Below are 12,074 nucleotides of genomic sequence, written 5' to 3' on the forward strand. Positions count from 1 at the left end.
CTCTTGCTTTTTCATATAAAATTGAGTAATGTTCTTTCTAGTTTTGTAAAAAATTTTACTGGGATTTTGCTGGGCATTGCATTCAATCTCTATATTGCCTTTGGTAAGATTGCCATTTTTACTATGCTAATTCTATCTACCCAAGAGCATGGGAGATCTTTTCATTTTCTGGTGTTTTCTTCAATTTTTTTCAAGCTCTTAAAGTTCTTGTCATACTGGTTTGGTCAGAGCTACTCTGAGATATTTTATGGTTTTTGTGGATATGGTGAAGGGTAATGTTTCTCTGATTTATGTCTCAGTCAATACATCATCTGTGTAAAGGGGGGTTACTGAATTTTTTGAGTTAACCTTGTATTTTGCTACATTACTGAAGGTGCTTATGAGTTGTAAAAGTTTCTTGGTGGGATTTTTTAATTAATTAATTAATTAATTTATTAAAGATTTCTGCCTCCTCCCTGTCACCGCCTCCCATTTCCCTCCCCCTCCCTCTATCAAGTCCCCCTTCCCTCATCAGCTCGAAGAGCAATCAGGGTTCCCTAACCTGTGGGAAGTCCAAGGACCACCCACCTCCATCCAGGTCTAGTAATGTGAGCATCCAAACTGCCTAGGCTCCCCCAAAGCCAGTACTTGCAGTAGGATCAAAAACCCATTGCCATTGTTCTTGAGTTCTCAGTAGTCCTCATTGTCCACTATGTTCAGCAATTCCAGTTTTAGCAAGGAACTCAGGACCGCGAGGGGTGCACCCACACACTGAGACAATGGGGATGTTCTATCGGGAACCCACCAAGGCCAGCTGGCCTGGGTCTGAAAAAGCATGGGATAAAACCAGAATTGCTTGGTGGAATTTTTGGAGTCACTTATGTAAACTATTCTATCATCAGCAAATAGTGAGAGTTTGACTTCTTTTCTGTTTTATATCCTCTTGATCTCCTTTTGTTTTCTTATTGTTCTAGCTAGAACCTCAAAAACTGTATTGAATAGATATGAAAAGAGTGGACAACTTAGTCTTGTTCCTGATTTAAGTAGTAATGCTTTGAGTTTTTATTCATTTAGTTTGCTGTTGGCTGCTGGCTTGCTGTATATAGCTTTTATTATATTTAGGTATTTTCCTTATATCCATGCTCTCTTCAAGGCATTTATCATGAAGGGATGTTGTATTTTATTGAAGGCTTTTTCAGCATCAAATGAGATGATCTTTTTTTTTTCTCTTAAGTTTGTTTATATGGTTACATTGACAGGGTTTTTGAATGTTGAAACATCCTTGCATCTCTGCGATGAAGTTGACTTAATCATGGTGGATTATTTTTCTGATGTGCTCTTGGATTCGGTTTGCAGGTATTTTATTGAATATTTTTGCATCAATGTTCATGAGTGAGATTGGTCTGTAATTCTTTTTCATAGTAATGTCTTTTTGTGGCTTGATTATCAGGGTAATTATAGCCTCGTAAAAATAGTCTGGCAATGTTCCTTCTGTTTGGATTGTGTGAAAACTTTGAGGAATATTGGTATTGGTTCCTTTTTAAAAATCTTGTAGAATTCTATGCTTAAACTATCTGGTCCTAGGATTTTTTTTGTTTGTGAGAATTTGATGACTGTTCTATTTCTTTAGCAGTTTTAGGTCTATTTTATTTGCTTATCTGGTCTTGATTTAAATTTGGTAAGTGATATTTATCCAGAAAATTGTCCATTTCCTTTAAGTTTTCCAATTTTGTGGAGTACAGGTTTTCAGATTATGACCTAATGATTCTCTGGATTTCCTCCATGTCTTTTGTTATTTCCCCTGGTGATAAACCACTTGAAAATAAAATTTAATTTCTGCCAAGGGAATTTCAGTGAAGAAACAAACTTCTCCTGAGGCAGGTTATATTGCCCTCCAGAAGATGCTCAACAGAAAATATACCTAAGAGTATCTTTGGAAATTCTTGTCTCATAATGTCATGTCAAAACTCTTTCATTTTGTTTTGTTTTAGGTTTTTTAAATCTTATTTTTTAGTTTATTTCTATTTTATGTATGTATTTTTCTTTTATATTTTTACCATACATGCCCTTCCATATTTATTTTGGCTGTCAGTTTAGTGTTTTTATAGGATTACTATGTGTGCAAACAATTTGGTCTCTGATTCTTGGTCTTTTTCTTTCTGTTTATTTTGTCCAATTATTATGTGTCATATTTTATTTTATTATTATCATATAGAAACCTAATTATTTTCTTATGAGAGATAGAAAGGGTTTGAATCAGATGTGAGGAAATTAGTGAGTGACTAGGTGGAACAGAGGGTAGGAATAACCTATTCAGGATATATTTTGTGAGAAAATATTTTATTTTCAATTAAAAACAAGAAACAGTCAAAAGAAATACTTAGGTGATAAGTGAAGCATGACTATGCATGTACCTGTGACAGCATTTTCAGTGATAATCACATCATGAAGGTGATAATCACCTCATAAATGGATCAATCACCATTTATGTGTGTGTGATGCTCAGGATTGAACCCAGACACTTTTGATTACTTGTCTATATCACAAAATTTAGGTTAATACATTACTGGGATTTATAAAATAATGCCATCTCTGAAAATGGTGTATTGAAAAAATTGGGGCCTATGTAGAGACAGAAGATCATGAGTCATGTCCTTGGTGGCCATAACTGCCATTAACTCTTATATTCCCATTTGCTCCTTTCTGTCCTTATGGAGATAAAAAAAAATCGATGAAAAAAACTCTTCCATAAAATGTTGCTTGTTCCATTTGTATTCCTTTTAAGCTTGTAGGGTTATGCACCATGGGCTAAAACTTTTGAAAGCATGTGTAAAAATAAATCATCTTTAAGGGATTTTATGGGGGGAGGGTGTTTGGTCACTGTAGCACAAATTTTAGTACAGAAAATGGTAATGAGATTGGTATAATTGCTGCAAATAATTGACAAAATAGTTGAATCTGTTTAAGTCATTCTAGAAAAAAATTTCCAAAGTGTTTGGAGATCTAGACCAGAGAAGAACTAGAATGATAAAAGCAGAGCTCAATTTTTTTTTAATTTTTTTAAATTTATTTATTAAAGATTTCTGTCTCTTCCCAGCCACCGCCTCCCATTTCCCTCCCCCTCCCCCAATTAAGTCTCCCCCCAGCCCGAAAAGCAATCCGGGTTCCCTGTCCTGTGGGAAGTCCAGGGAACCCCCACCTCCATCCAGGTCTAGTAAGTTGAGCATCCATCCTGCCTAGGCTCCCACAAAGCCAGTGCGTGCAGTAGGATCAGAAACCCATTGCCATTGTTCTTGAGTTCTCAGTAGTCCTCATTGTCCGCTATGTAAGCCAGACCCAAAAAGAGGAACATGGGATGTACTCACTCATATTTGGTTTCTAGCTATAAACCAAGGACATTGAGCTTATAATTAGTGATCCTAGAGAAGCTAAATAAGGAGAACCCAAAGAAAATCATATAGGCATCCTCCTGAATATTAACCTTCAGCAAGCGATGAAAGGAGACAGAGACAGAGACCCAAATTGGAGCACAGGACTGAAATCTCAAGGTCCAAATCAGGAGCAGAAGGAGAGAGAGCACGAACATGGAACTCAGGACCGCGAGGGGTGCACCCACTCACTGAAACAATGGGGATGTTCTATTGGGAACTCACCAAGGCCAGCTGGCCTGGGTCTGGAAAAGCCTGGGATAAAACCGGACTCTCAGAGCTCAATTTTTGATCATGGTCTGATCTTAGACAACTAGAATTTTATCAAAAATTGGATATTATTATATCTGTCTCAAATAGTATGTCAACTTGTCAAAGATAAATTCCAGATCCCATTCCCAACTTCACCACACAGGCACATCTCTAAATTCTCTGGTTTCCCTAGATCGATATGCCTAATTCAGTAATAAAACTAGATCAGTAGGTTTTCTGGCAGCTGATCTACCAACAACTATTGTGATATTTCATTTTATACTAGTCATAAAAATCAAGATTAATAAAACAATTGATATCAAATGACAGCAAGGATGTGAGGAAAGGGAACACGTATTCATTGGTGACAGGAATGAAAACTGTTATAGCCATTATGAAAAAAATCAATGTGGAAGAAGAAGGGAATAAACACAGAAGAAAAAGCAGAAGGATAAAATAACATTAAGTGTATTCGCTAGATTTATGTGAACTTGACTCAAGCGAGAGTAATCTGAGAGGAGAGTTCAGAAATCGAGAAAATTCTTCCATGAGATCTGACTGCAAGCAAACCTTCAGGGCATTTTCTTAATTAGACATTGATGTGGGTGGGCCCACTCTATGGTGTGTAGGCCTACCACTGGGCTGGTGGTTCTGGGTTCTATAAGAAATCAGGCTGAGCAAGCCAAGGGAATCAAGTCAGTAAGTGCACTTTTTCTTGGCCTCTGCACCAGCTCATGACTCAAGGTCCCTGCCTTTCTTCAGTTCCTGTCCTGATTTCCTTCAGTGATGAACAGTAATATAAATGCATAAGCCAAATGAATGCTCTTCTCCCCTTGTTGATTTAATCTGCTAAAGGAAAGAAACAATGAACATCGTCTTAACCTTGATACCTTGAACCATAGCAACAAGCAGCAGAGCACAATTAACCTAACGGTGAAGAGTGACTGAAAAGTGACATGCATATCTTCACAGTAAACCACAGCTGTCTATATGGATTCAAGACCTGTCTCTATCTCCATCGATCACCAGATGAAGGTTCTATGGTGATATGCAAGATATTCATCAGTGTGGCTATGGGATAAGGCCAGTTCAGGCACCCTCTCCTCTGCTGCCGAAGGAACAAGCTGGGGACATCTCCTTGGGCACCTGGGAACCCCTCTAGAGTGAAGTCTCTTGCCAAACCTAAAATGGCTCCCTTAATTAAGATATCTAAAACCCACACTGGAGCACTGGACTGAGCTCCCAAGGTCCAAATGAAGAGCAGAAGGAGGGAGAACATGAACAAGGAAGTCAGGACCGCAAGGGGTGCATCCACCCACTGAGACGGTGGGACTGATCTAATGGGAGCTTACCAAGGCCAGCTGGACTGGGACTGATAGAGCATATGATCAAACCGGCATCTCTGAATGTGGCTGACAATGAGGGCTGACGGAGAAGCCAAGGACAATGGTACTGGGTTTTGATTCTACTGCATGTACTGGCTTTGTGGGAGCCTAGTCTGTTTGGATGCTCACCTTCCTACACCTGGATGGAGGGGGGAGGACCTTGGACTTCCCACAGGGAACTCTGACTGCTCTTAGGACTGGAGAGGGAGGAAGAGTGGGGGGAATGGGAATAGGGGAGGAAGTGGAAATTTTTAATTAATAAATAATAAAAGACCTGCTCATCAAGAAGGATATCACATCTGGTTCTGGAAACCAGGCCAACTACCCAGGGCTAGTAAATCAAAGATCTCAAAAGGGAACGTACCACAGCCATTTTACTAAGCCAGAGTAATTTCTAAATACATTCTAAATATTTGTCCTTATACAAATGGAAAAGTAGTTTTCACCCCTCATCAAGGAACCTTACCTTAACAAAAGAAAGATCACTACAGAAAACCACAGAACTGTGGATCCTGGTATCAATAGATATATCTACAACACAACTACTACAAGTAAGTCTCAGGGATAATTACAGAAGACAGATGGAAAAGATTGTAAGACCAAAGAAACAAGGAGTTTGATGTGAGATTGTATCTCCTAGAAATGTCAGGAGCTACATTCATAAAGTTTCATCAACATGGCTACGCAAGCATGGCCAGAGAAAGAACACCAATAACCATGCTAATGTGTAAGACAGAAATCTCAGGAGGCCTCTCTCCTACACAAGGAACTACAGACAGCTAAGAAATGCTGAGAGAAGAAGAAAGAGTCTTCCCTAGGGAAGAACAAATCAATTGATTATACCATACTAAACGGTCACCATTAAAAACATTTTATGTTGTATTTCTTTAGGAATGTGTCTGTAACAACAATTAAAGAAAAAGAGAACATCACTTACATGAATTTGAAAGAAAACAAGAGGGTACATAAGCGTATTTAGAGGGATAAATGATGGATTATGTTATAATTTCAAAAAAATACTTTTTAAAAAAATTGAAAATATAATTAACACAAGATTAAGCTATACCACTCCTGGACATATACCCAAAGGACTCTCCATCTTGCTACAAATATACTTGCTAATCCAAGTTCACTGGTGTTGTATTCATAGTAGAGATAAATTGGAAACAATAAAGATGTCCATCAACTTATGATTAGATAATGACAATGGGGTACACAATGGAATATTACCTACATGCTAAGAGAAATATAATCATAAAATTTGTAAGTAATAGATGATGCTAGGAACAATTATCCTAAGTGAGGTAACCCAGAGCCAGGAAGATAAACATTGCCTAATCCATCTTACATGTGGATCCTTTTATGTGTTAGTTATATATGTCTCATTTTGAATATTAGCAGAAGTTAGATGCTTAGTAAAGACCTAGGATGTAGAAGGGATCTTATAAAGACTGGGATATAGAATACAGTGCTACAAACATTAGAGAAATTAGAAGAGGAGATTTAAACGGGATAAAGTATGGGTGTGTGAGGAAAATGGAGGGATGACAAATACTATAGGACTTTAGAAAAGCCATAAGGAAACCTACTACAGCAGAAAGTTCTTAAAATGCATATGTATATAAATAAAATTTAAATGGAACCACCATATTATGGGATAGTCAATGCCCCAACTAATATCATATGCTAGCAAATAAAGTCCCCAGTGTCAGAAATGGGTTACAACTTTTGAGCCATGGATAGAGTCCACAGACACCCCCTCCCTCAACAGTAAAGGCAATTTTTAACTATTTACAACTTAACAGTAAGATCATATTTAAGAAGGCATCATTACATACTTATGGCACAAAACATGGAGAAATTTAGCTGGTTCTCAACTGGAAGCTTCATACCTACTGGCTTTGCGTATAGTGATGAAAGGTGCTTGATAGGCTACCAAAGGAAGAAAGTAATCATCAATCAATCTCACGCAGCTAAAAATCCTGGAACTATATTAATGACCTACTTGCAAAACATGACCATGGTATTATAAATTTTATAGGAGTAATCAGATCAACTTTAATAGGATTTAAAATCAGAGTACAATCCACAGCTTGAGAAACAAGAGAACAAGGTGGATCCTAAAAGGGACATATGGATTGTCCTGGGAAGGGGAATTAGATGAGATTTTTTGGAAAAACTGGGATGAAAGGGGTGGTAGAGGGAGGGAGTGGGGGTTGAGAACATGCGGGAACAGAATGGTCGAGTGGAGGGAGGGAGAATGTAGGAAAGGGATGAAAGAGACATGTTCATAGAGGGGTCCATTATGGGGTTAGGGAGAAATCTGGTACTAGGGAAATCCCCAGTAATACACAAAGATGACTGCAGCTAAGACTCCTAGCAATAGTGGAGAGGGTGTCTGAACCGTTCTTTCCCTGTAATTAGATTGATGACTACCCTGTGATTATAGAGTCTCCATTCATTAACTGATGGAACCAGATGCAGAGATCCACAGCCAAGCACCAGGTTGAGGTCCAGGAACCAAGTAGAAGAGAAGGAAAAAGGGATTACATGAGCAAGGGTGTTCAAGATCATGACAGGGAAATCCACAGAGACAGCTGAACCTTTACAATATTTGGCTTTATTATCAAAATCACGTTCTATCTCAAAATCAAGTTAGATTATAAATATCCACAATGAATACATTCTTTACATAGCTACTGCAAACTCTGAATAAGGAATGATTTCCTCTACTCCAGATTAAGGAATTTAAATAATTAGATTTTAAATTTCAAAATGTTTACTGGAATTTTTCTAGCTTGGAAAGATGGCTGCATTACTTAACTGTGAGAATTCATGCTATGAGGAGGGCTTGTCTGTTGTTAGATTTGACTGAAAATATTCAATTGTCCCTTACATTATTTATACAGAGCTGTGGAAAGCTTAAAAAGCTTTTAGATAAAACTTGAATTTAAAGACTTTTTTTTGGTTTTTCAAGACAGGGTTTAGCTGTAGCCTTAGAGCCTGTCTTGGAACTAGCTCTTGTAGACCAGGAAACTCACAGAGATCTGTGAGCAAACTCACAGAGATCTACCTGTGTCTGCCTCCTGAGTGCTGGAATTAAAGGCATGCACCACCACTGCCTGGCTGAAAGAGTATTTTTTAATAAAGAAGAAAATATGTGGAGATTTAAAGGGATTCCAAGGGAATCAATAGTAATAATAACTTACTAAATGAGAGTTGTGTTGCATAAATACTAATGTAAAATGTGAGTTTAGGCTATGACGTGACTTTTCATACGCTTGTTTGGCCAGAAAATAAAATTAATATATGAATATAATATCTTATATATAGTATGTAGTATAGTACATATACTATGGATTCCTTCCACATTTGACAGCATAGTATATCAGAACCCTCAGTAACACATTTGTTCAACCCTATCATCCTTTAGTAAATAATCTCATTTCCTACTTATATGGTATAGGAAGTCCTTCCATATATGTGTTGCTTTTATTGGTTAATAAAGAAGCTTCTTTGGCCTGTGATAGGGCAGAATAGAGTTAGGAGCGGGAAATTAAACTGAATACAAGGAGGAAAAAGGTGGAGTCAGAGAGAAGCCATATAGTTGCTGCCAGGTGTTGTAAGGAGAGCGGGACCTTTGTTTGTCCCAGCCGCCCAGCTAGCTTACATCACATAAACTCATCAGTTCAACTTACTGAGTCTCATAAGTGCTGTAATATGCACATATGTGTAGGGATGGCTGCTCAGGATTAGATAATTTATAGGATTTTTTATCTGGAAAGGACTGATATTTTTATCTCTCTACAGCCATATTGTTGAGAATTCATAGGTCCAATTTCCCTGTCATTTGTACAAGAAACTGTCTCAAAGGAGATGTCCTGATCCTCTGGTTTTAGACTCTTTTTTTTATTTCTACACATTTATTTCTCTGTGAGAAGAGTGGGGAAAGGAATAAAATAAAAATGGCACAGCTGACACACACAGAAAAACATGGTTCAGGGGTTGGAGAATGGGAGGTGGTGAGTAGATGGGTGAGGGGTCCCTATTACAGCAGCAGAAGCCAGTGACCTAGGATGCTCCATCTCTACCACTATGGGCAGGAACAACCAGCTTTTCCTTTCAGGCTGCTGCCCTGCCCCAACTTGCACTGTCCCAGCCCCTTGGGAGGTGGACAGAAGTCTTCCCAGGCTACAGAGAGGAGGAACCGTGCTGGGGGAGGGACCTGGGGTGCGACCATGCAAGGAGAGTGACAGTCATTGACCTCCACCTACCTCCCTAAGGGAGGTACTTGGTGGGGTTTGGAGGGCGGACACCAGAGGACGGCAATGGTTCTTCTTCCAGCATCAGGCAAGAGACAGAACAGTCAGCGCCTCCTGGGCAAAGTACTTGACATCTACATCCTGCTCCTGAGTCAGCTTTTCCAGGATGGGCTTGACTTCACTCTGCAGTGTGCTGTTGTCAAGAATGGGTCCTATCTTCTGTAGTGATTTGGCCACATTGAAGCGGACATTGGCAACTGGGTCCCCAGCCATATGAAGCACTGTGGGCAACATGTGCTTGGTGGTGATATCCTGCCCACAGTCCTCAGACAGCACATTGATGCAGGAGAGTGTGGTCATGCGGTGCAAGTAGTTAGGGTCTCCAGACATGGCTAAGACCATGGGCCCACTCCTTCTCAAACTTCTCCACTAGCTTCTTGAGGTTGCTGGTGGCAGCCTCACGGATGGCGTAGACATGATCCACCAGCCAGGCCATACACAAAGAGTTGAGTTTCTCATCAAAAAATTCCACACCCAGCTGTCCAGCCAGCAGAGGCATGTACTCAATGATGGCCAGCCGCACTCGCCACTTGCCATCATCAGCCAGCTCCACAATGGCAGGGAGCAGGGACTGAGAGAGTTGCCGGATATCAATCACCTCATTCACGCAGTCCAGGCTGGAGAAGATGTTCAGCCGCACCTCGGGACACTCATCCTTGAGCTGAGCCAAGAAGAGTGGCAAGAGGTGTTCGATGGTGTTGTCTTTGCCGAGAATGGGAGAGAGGTCCATGATAACTGAAGCCAGTGCTGATTTGATGTGTTGGTTGGCATCTGAAACGAGCTCCTTGATGCAGGGCAAGGTCTGGGTCATGATCACATTCTCCCGACAGTCAGCTGAGAGATTCTCACAGAACTCTTTGACCTTGTGGGAGGCTGTGGCCCTCACCTCGGCCTCACAGTCCTTCATCAGGTTCTGGAAGGCAGGTACTAGATCTGTTTTGGTGATCTCAGGCCCCACTGCTTTCTGGAGCTCTGTGAACTTGTCAGCCACCATGTAGCGGACACGCCAGGACTTATCTTCAGCAGCCTGGCACAAGGTGGGCATCACTAAGGCCTTCAGGTCCTCCTGGGGTAGAAGCTGGGCAATGTTCACACATGCCTCCACTGCCAGCAGCCGCACCGAGCCCTGCACGTCAGAGGCCAGGTTAGAGAACATGGGAATGATCTCACTCTTGACATTGTCTGGTTCCAGGACCTTGGCAAACTTCCCCAGCTTGGAGGCTGCGCCCCACCGCACCATGGGGGTGTCGTCTGAGCACAGATTCCGGAAGTACTGTCGAAGTTCTGCCTTCACAGCACTGGATACTTGGGGGTAGCAGACCGAGAAGAGGCCGCAGGCCGAGGTGCTGGAGGTGAACCAGTCTCCACCCACCAGCCGCTTCACCAGAGGCACAAAATGAGCCTCTAGGTCAGAAGGTGAATGCTCGTGTGAGATGGCCCGTAAGGATTCTACTGCCTTGTCTTGTACTACTGTCTCCTCCACTGTGGCCAGTGACTCAAGGGGTGGCAGCAGGCAGTACACATACTCAGGTCCTCCCACTAAAGTGGTGAAGGTTCCCAGTTGTTCAGCCAAGGCCAAGAGGACTTCATCTTCATCATAGATAGTGTCTGTAAGGAAGGGCAGGAGCTCACTTCTGGTCCGTTCAACCCTAAGGGCCAAGGCGATGGTGGAGAGTTTCTTGATACTATTGAGGCGAAGCTGAACGTCTTCATTGTGGAGTTCATCTATGAGCACCGCAATGGGGTAGAGTGAATTGTCCCCGTCGGCAGCTGCTATCTTGCCTCCGTGGCGTCTCTGTCAGGCTGCGGCCAGCGCCGGGCAGAATCCGGGATTGGGCCTGGTTTTAAACTCTTTATAACTCCCGTTCCATGATGCTCCCTAGGCCTTGGGTGTAGGGATTGTGTTTATAATAATTTCTAACTACCTCCCTAATGTCAAAATGCCATTAGAGTCTGATCTTTATATCCTTGTGTGACTCATTGAAGTTATGTTATAGTAAAAAATGGTTATTGACCTTCATATTTCTAAGATAAAATACATCTTCTTTAGCACAGTATTCATAATCTTCTACAATTAATCATCTACCTACCTTAATAATTGCCTATTCTTCTCTGTGACCCTCTGTCCAACGTGTCATTTAGAAAATTCAAGCCTTTTTCTCTTCTTCACTACTTTCATAGGAAAATTAGCACCACTGAAAATCACTTTGGCCACCAAACTTCGTCATTCATTTATACCTGTCATAACCTGCTCAGGGCAGGTTTATGCATCTAGGGTTTATGCTCTTATAAGTTTCATGTAGTCTTATATCACACTTCTTAATTCTATCATTGATCTTCTATTCTGTAAGAATCTGAAGACAAGTTGAATAAAACCTTTGATGTAGCACAAATTTGTCCATCAATAAATATTTCGTGGATTTTGCTATCATTGTTTGACCTCAAGAAATATTATCCTTATGTAAATTTTAAAAGTATCACTTTAAATTAAAAACTAAGTTTAAAAGAAAAAAGTCAGAAGCTATAATTTTTAAATCCAAGAAATAAGACCTAAAAGGACTAAATTCCAATTTGTGATTTGCCTTCTACTAAATTTGTGGCCTTCTGCATCTCTTTTAATCTGTAAACAGGAAAGATGTATTGGTGATAAACATTAGAAACACTCTTTGAGGACATCTCCCAGGACACCTGCGAGCCATCTAGTACCT

General features: G+C 40.5%; 1 protein-coding gene and 1 pseudogene across 8 annotated transcripts in view; both read right to left on the bottom strand.

The window, feature by feature from the left end:
- Positions 1-12,074, bottom strand: part of Dmd (dystrophin) — a 2,313,977-nt gene that overhangs the window by 1,496,526 nt on the left and 805,377 nt on the right. The window lies entirely within an intron of this gene.
- Positions 9,255-10,741, bottom strand: LOC142840668 (serine/threonine-protein phosphatase 2A 65 kDa regulatory subunit A beta isoform pseudogene; annotated as a pseudogene).

This window comes from Microtus pennsylvanicus, chromosome X, assembly GCF_037038515.1.
Source record: "Microtus pennsylvanicus isolate mMicPen1 chromosome X, mMicPen1.hap1, whole genome shotgun sequence".
Classification (NCBI taxonomy): Eukaryota; Metazoa; Chordata; class Mammalia; order Rodentia; family Cricetidae; genus Microtus; species Microtus pennsylvanicus.